The sequence below is a fragment of the Notothenia coriiceps genome, unplaced genomic scaffold (genome assembly GCF_000735185.1).
Source record: "Notothenia coriiceps isolate Sejong01 unplaced genomic scaffold, NC01 NC01_scaffold00037246, whole genome shotgun sequence".
NCBI classification, from domain to species: Eukaryota; Metazoa; Chordata; class Actinopteri; order Perciformes; family Nototheniidae; genus Notothenia; species Notothenia coriiceps.
This window is the reverse complement of record NW_011369947.1, coordinates 28,011,006-28,018,829: the sequence shown is the minus strand read 5'-3', so window position 1 is coordinate 28,018,829 and position 7,824 is coordinate 28,011,006.

The following is a 7,824-nucleotide window of genomic DNA, read 5'->3' as shown; positions in this document are numbered from 1 at the left end:
AGAGACGGCCAAATATGGTGTTCCACTCAATGGAAAAATAAGGACGGAAGAAGTGTGTGTTACGAGAGGTCATGTCCAATCGAGACTACCACAATCGGTATCGATTACATAATTTGTGGCCTGGTATAATTGCAGGTTTTGTCAGCCCGTAACAAAGACTATACTGCAAAGACTAACCCGGCACCCAGGTGATAGCTATACTGTAGCAAATGCAGTATAGCCTCCGTTTAGACCTAGTCGGGGCAAAATCTCTAAACCATGCCCTCCTTTTTCTTTTGACTCTCTCAATAAGACTCGACGACGTCAGGGGCTGTGTGGCCCCCTGTGTAAGAAGAATACTATTCTGTAGTTTTTCCACGTAAAACCCGTAGCTATCCAGGTGGAAATTCATTTTCAATCTTTATGAAACACAGACTTTATATAGCAGTAATGTTCACTTTCAAGTTAAGTTGGAGTACTGGTGGGGGGGGACGGGGAGAAAATACAAAAACAAAATAGAGAAAAACCATAAAAAGAAAATCAAAAAACAAGCATAAGAGACAGTTTTGCTGAAACTCAAAAACTTTTCCGCGTAATATATTCACAGTAGGATAACCAATAATAATACATAATAATTTCAGGACGAACTTAAGGTTTTACAATCAATTCATCTTCCATTCTTCATAACGTCGGATTTACATGATTTCATCATTTTCATGGGTACGTACGTGGGTACCGACGAAACATGTCATTATAACTTTATAGCTTTACCTCAGGAAGAAAAATTACGAATGTTATTTTATGTTCGTAAATCGTATAACAACACACAATTAAAATTCCTGGTAAAATCTACAAAAAAATTATATAACCAATCTATTAGCATTACATAATATAGTATACGTTTTACATTACACAAAATATACTGTTTTCATTGACCTATTGTTATTAAGTTAACTTCGACTCATCTCACTTTTCAATTTAATCCGGAAGAGCTAATACCGTTTTACGTATTAGTGCTAATAAAAACCAAGTTATTAACTGTATGTGCTAATACCTTTATGCTAATAAGTAACTAAAACTTTTGTAGGTACAGTAACTTGAAAGTTTTGTTTATTATTAAACCTTGTCATAGAAAAATTTGACAACTAATGGGACTTGCATATTAATTTGACTTTTTGGTTATTTTTAAATAAAATTTATTTACTATGTAAAATTTATTTATTATAAGTTTTATTGATTTATGGTTATTTGTTGCTAGTTGTTTATAAAACCCCGCGTGAAGGTGTTCTGAAGTGATTTGTATATATCTAATACTATTTATTTTTTATTTAATCCTGCTTGTTTAATTAATCTAGTTTATAGCAACGTCACGTGACCGAGTGTTGGATCGTTTCTTGGTTAAAATAGCAAAAAAGGCCTAAATAGCAACAAAAGATTTAAGCACCGTCCGGTATTTAGCATTAACACTAACTTAACGTGTGGATGTTATTTACAAGGTTTTACTATTTCATACTTTTATCGGGAAAATTACTTTATGAGTTCACTTCATGTTTCATACTGTTTTATTCGTGCTGTTCTCTAAGCCTTTTTTCGCTTGCACCCTTCCTTCAAACTGACCTGCAACTGTTAGATGACTCCTCCCCTCCTCTTCACCTTTTTCTTTTGCTGCCCCCGCCTCTTCCTCCTCTACTTAACACTCTTTTCACCTGCTCTCCCACCCCTCAGACAGGTCCTCTACCTCTATTCCTACGTCTCGTCAGACTCCTTGCCTATGAGCCCCATCTAAAACTGAAGGGTAGTCCCGCCGACAGTCGAAATATTTATTGTCATTAGTTACCGGTCGACCGAGACAGGAGACGTGGAGTAAATGGAGTTCACGTATGGTTTGGACGAGTCGAAAAAAAGGGTCCCTGTCGTATCTCGACGGTGACCCGGAAAAACAGAGCAAGTACACAAAGAAAACGCTGTGTGACTAGTTTTTAAACCAAAAATAACAAACGTGACACGCCTGTACTGTGACACGTACAGAGTGATCTCTGTGTTTTGGTGACAGAAAGTTATTCGTACACTAGTTAACAATTCGCCGAAAATGTTCTGTGCTCCAATTTAATGCCGGTGTTGTACTGTCCAACATACTAATGTTTACCTCGAAAGGCTTTCTCCCACCAGACCAGACCACAAATAATTAGATTTGGCAGGTGACTGTACAAATCACGCATTCCCCGCTTATTTGTCCTTGTCCTTGAACCAACAAAACCAAAAGATTTCACTCTCGGGAGTTGTTTAGAGCGGAGATTGAAGGAGACGGTAATCTCTCTTCAGTTGTCTGTACCTACAGAGAATTCTGAGCGTAAACTGGAGAAGGGACAGGAACCATAAAAACTCAAAGATATTTACAAAATTGGTTGTGTCAATGAGTAACAACAAAGTCCGTCCTGTAAAATAGGTTCGGACTTAAGAGCAAAGACGATCTTTAGGGAGAGTGTCAGAAAATATTTTCCTAAATCCTTGTTACGAACATTTATCCGATGTAAAAGGTCTGAGATCACGATCTGCAATAAAAACCATCCAGATCGGGCGCTTTAGACAGCTTCTCATTTCTTTTTCATTACATTATATATATATACAAAAGAGCTTCGAAGCTAAGTACCAAGATTAAGTTCCAAAAGGCTGAGTTTAAGAACATAATCTTTTATGTTATTATGTTTTATTATTAAGTAACGTAAATTAAATCGCTAAAGGTGTCACGAGTTTTCGCGAAATGTTAGTTCTGATATATAATCTGTACATTATGTAACTATGACACCAGTAATGGGGTTCCTCGGTAAATCTCCACTTGGTGACGCGGACATATGTTCACCATCTTCGTTTCAGGGTTATCTCGGTACTAAATAGTTACCAGAATGTGTATTATTTTTGGAAATATGCCAACGACGACGAATAGGAGCGAACTGAAACCCTGTTTACCGTCATAACGTCGTTTTCTTAAGGAGACTCTTTTTAATAGAGCTCCATACTGTTTCAGAGAGAATCCTTGATAATCCATGATATGGCGTTTCATCACCGCAGTATTTAGTTTAGACAGTAGCTGCCGGGTCCCGCATGAGCTCAGTTTTTTTTTTAAAGCTTTATACCCCGAATCAGCACTTTAGTAACAGGAAGTGAAATAGAGGGATATGAGGCATGGCTAGAATGGGTGATCTGTTTGGTATTTTGAGCAAAACACTTCATAAACATGTTTTTTATATATTTTTATATATCTGAGACCTATGCTATTGCCTAAAAATAGCATGATAGGTGACCTTTAAGTAAAGGATCTAAGTACTTCTTCCACCACTGCTTATCACTCTCACACATTGCTTTACTATTTTAATAAAGGAAGAAAGGGAACGGAGGAAGGTAAGCTGAGCCCGAGAACTCCCTCATAAACAAAGAAAAAATGTATTTCTGCTTTTCTGCACCAAAAAGCCAATACTCCCTTAGGTCTGGGCTTGTTTCTCGCAGAAAGTCTGGGAATGGCACGAGACAAAGCCGCCCCTCAGACAGGCTGGGACATTCTTAGGGGATTGTCTTGCATGCAGGTATGCCCGGTGAGTGTCACAGAGTGGGAATGAAGGCAGAGAATCTACTCCCAGGCTCCGGAGCCAGCAGGCCGGCAACAACAGGGGCATTATAGCCTGGCTTTGTGCCCCACAGGGTCTACAGATGGAGCTGGAGAAGTGAGTCCAGGTGTGTTGGGAAGTGCAGGTGGAGATGGAGACGTGAATGTTGGGGGAGTGTTGGGAAAAAGGGAGGGAAAGATCAAGGAAGCATGTAATCGAACTTCAAAACAAGATCAAAGTATTCTACATGGGAACGGTTCTGCTTCACTGCTCAGAAATATGTATATCAGTCAAAGTAACATCATGTATTTGGGTTAATAAAGAAACAAAATGTTTCTCAGCGTCCCAATTCAAGGACTTCCACATGCTAAAAATCGGAATGCAACATAAAAACAACCAACAGGAATATACAACAACATTGGTTTATGACTAAGAGAAGTTTCTGCTCAAGCTGGTCTTGTGTTTTGTTAATCATCACAGAATGAATTATCCAATCATATACCCAAATGTAGTCAACATGTTCAGACTCTGGCAATGAAAAACATTTGTAAGAGCGATTTTTTAAAGCAATAACACAGGAATATGTCAATCAGCTTGTGTCGTAGCATATTATTCTCTGACAGTTTTGTAAAAGGACCTCCTAACAAGAGAAGTAGTTTTGGAAAATCTTCATTTTAAATCCTTGGGGATTTAAAGAAAAGGCCATTAGGAAAATACACAAATGTGTTGGATTGTAAGCAATGTGATAAGACTGGAGGGACGTCATATGCATGCTGGGAAAGGATCAAGCCCCCAAGGCCATGAGATGGACTTAGCACACAGATACAAATAAAATGAACACTACTTTTCTAATAATTATTTTAATCTTTTCAGCTTCAGGAAAAGATGGCTGCCATGGCTAAACCAAACACATCTAGACTGTTGGCACAAGGCATTCTATGAACCGTCTCTTTTCTGCAAAATACTGAAATGCAATGGAAAAATCCCATTGTTTTTGTGGAGGGACCCTTTGCAACACACACTTCCTGGTTGTCCTGCAAAATCCGTCATCACTGCGCCACGATATTGTCCCACCCTCTTCCTGAGGGGGTTTGGGACATGTCATTATGTCACTTCGAAAGTGGTTTATTGTCCGGAAAAGCTTAAACATCAATTTAATTATTTATTCTAAGCAATTAGTATTTCAATAAACAAACAATGCTGTTGCTTTTCTGAGGAGAACAAGCTTGCATATCATATCTCACTGTTATAGTAAAACAACACATCTTATCTGTAGGAAAACCTCTCTGAGAATTCAAAGAGAAGGAATATTTATAGAAAGACTTTAGGAAAACACTGGGATTATAAAAGACTGGGATACACGGTAATTGGTGACAAGATGCAACATCAATATCTTTGAGCTTGTGACTCCAACAAAGATTTTATTCTTAAAATAGAGTGAGACACCACATCACAGAGGAAGCCTCTCATTAACTGCTCTGTGCTTACAACTATTTTCAGCTCTTGATTTGCAAACGCACGCACGCACGCACGCACGCACGCACGCACGCACGCACATACCATGTATACATCACTTCAGGGGACATTACATTGACTTACATGCATTTCCTGGAGACTTATCCTAACCACACACACACACACACACACACACACACACACACACACACACACACACACACACACACACACACACACACCTATATACCGTGGGAAGCATCATGCTCTTGTGTAACATGCGGTAAATCGCCCCACGAACACTTCACACGTCTTCACCCTAAAATTAATGATTCCCCTCATGGGGACCTCCAATTTGTCCCCATAAGGGAAGCGAGTCCCCACACGTGACTGTGTAAACAGATTTAGGTCCCAACAAGTATAGTAATGCTAGGACACACACACACGCACGCACGCACGCACGCACGCACGCACGCACGCACGCACGCACGCACACACACACACACACACACACACACACACACACACACACACACACACACACACACACACACACCTTCTAAAAACCTCGATGAAGGGATTGTCTCCAAAATGCTTTAATCTTTTCTTCATGTTTGATATTATTGCTATTATTTCACAATTGTTTCACTCATCCTCTTCAAAGTATGTTTCTGTTGTTCAGTTCTAAAGGCATTTCATTAGGGGTGTAGTGTAAACAAAACTCACGGTTTAGCACGATGGTTTGTGTAAAGATTTCCACTACATGTATGGTAGATTTTAATTAGTACGGAAGAGGATTAGGGCCGGTGAATTTCTTTTGAGATTCGACCAAAAGTGAATTATTTTGGAGTTCTGATATTTAAGTCAGAATTCTGAGATTTTCAGAAAAAAAAGTATACATTTTAATCTCTGAATTCTGAACCTTTTCTCAAACAGAACCAAATTCCAATGATTATTTATCATCAGGGTAAATTGAACCCAATGTTTTGAGTATAAACCAAATCTCTTGCACCGAACAGTGAAATACATACAACATTAAACGATGAATAAAAAGTTGTCATCTTTAACACTTGCATAACAGCCACATATAAGTAGCAAATGAAGCAAATCCACTTCACGACGAGCTCTTATAGACTTATCTCACATCTTGAAACAAACAAGCCTCTTTTCATCCGAATATCTCAGAAAGACACAGAGGGAGAGAGCGGTGAAAGACAGCATTTGTGTGGCAGTGCTCTCACACATTGTCACCATCAAAGGTCAGAATGACAGATCTTACATTTCAACTCTTTCTTCCCTGAACCCTTTTCTATCTCACTGTCTCCTCTCAGTTGAGTTCCTGTGTGTGTGTGTGTGTGTGTGTGTGTGTGTGTGTGTGTGTGTGTGTGTGTGTGTGTGTGTGTGAGATACAGAAAGTGAGTAAGAGAGTAAAGGAGGAATAGAGAAGTTGCAAACTTTCCTGTGCCCGCGAGATGAGAGGAAACCTGAGGTGTCTGTCTCTGTGTGTGTGTGTGTGTGTGTGTGTGTGTGTGTGTGTGTGTGTGTGTGTGTGTGTGTGTGTGTGTCAGAGCCGGAGCAGAACAGGGAGATGAGAGGGAAGTGTAAGCTGTCATATTTGAGGTGAGATGTGGGTTCATGCTCAGGTTAGAATGTTCTCAGGGGTCTGGAGAACCCGCTGAATGATAGGTATAAAAAACACAAAGGGAGGAGAAGATGGAGAGATAAACTCCGTCCTACCGACTATTCCTCCCTGTAGACTCTGTGTACGGCCGCTTCAAGCATGTGTGTGTGAAGTTTAATGAATGCAATACATGTAATAGGCTACCTATAGCAGAATCAATAAAGCAATCAGCTGTGAACCTCCTGTGAAAAGGGCTGTGTTCGGAAATGGTCTCTTAAAACTATATCATTCATACTGCAGCTGTTAATACGCAGCGTCATTGGGCACAAAACTACTTTTTACCATCGACTTACAGACTGATGAGTTGAAGGAAGGATGTGAAAGTGTTCATACTGGGTAGTTGATTTAGCTATAAAACTACATTATACACTGATGATATACAAATGTCTCTTTTGTGTTGGGCCCAATAACGCAGCGTATTGACAGTTGCAGTACCGCAGTTTGACCACTACGCACATTTGCTTCAACTACCGGCGCACTTCCTGGAGACTAGCAATTACTGCATCGTCTCTTTTGATCGCTCTCTTCCAAAAAAACTATTATAATGGCCGGACTTACGTTGACATCCCATGAGACAGAAACTAGTCCTAGTTTTAATCAAAAGATTCTGTGTTTCAGATTCATTTTATGTGAGGTAGTTGAAGTTGCTTTCCTCGTTATTTTCCCGCCACTCCATCCCTAAACAGGATTTTTTTTTTATTATTCAAAAGGAAAGAACTGTCTTCTGCTCTGCCTCTGTGATTTCAAAGCATGCAGACATTTTCATTTTTCCCAGAGTGATGAAACATATCAAAGTGGCATGCTGCGAGATAAGCGAGACACAAAGGTTTGCGTAAATATGACGAAACAATCAGTGATTAGAATCAGTTCAGCTTTCTCCACTCGCGTGTGAGTGATTTTCTGAGTGAATTCTCGTCGGCACAAACAGAAAGGGTTGGATGGGAACGAAAAGAGCCCTTTCTTAGCACAGATCCTTAATGAAGAGCTCTTCCCACTGACAGAGGCCTCGACACACATTGCACATTCACACATGACCACACACACATTCAGTCACACACATTCAGTCACACACACACACGCACGCACACGCACGCACGCACGCACACA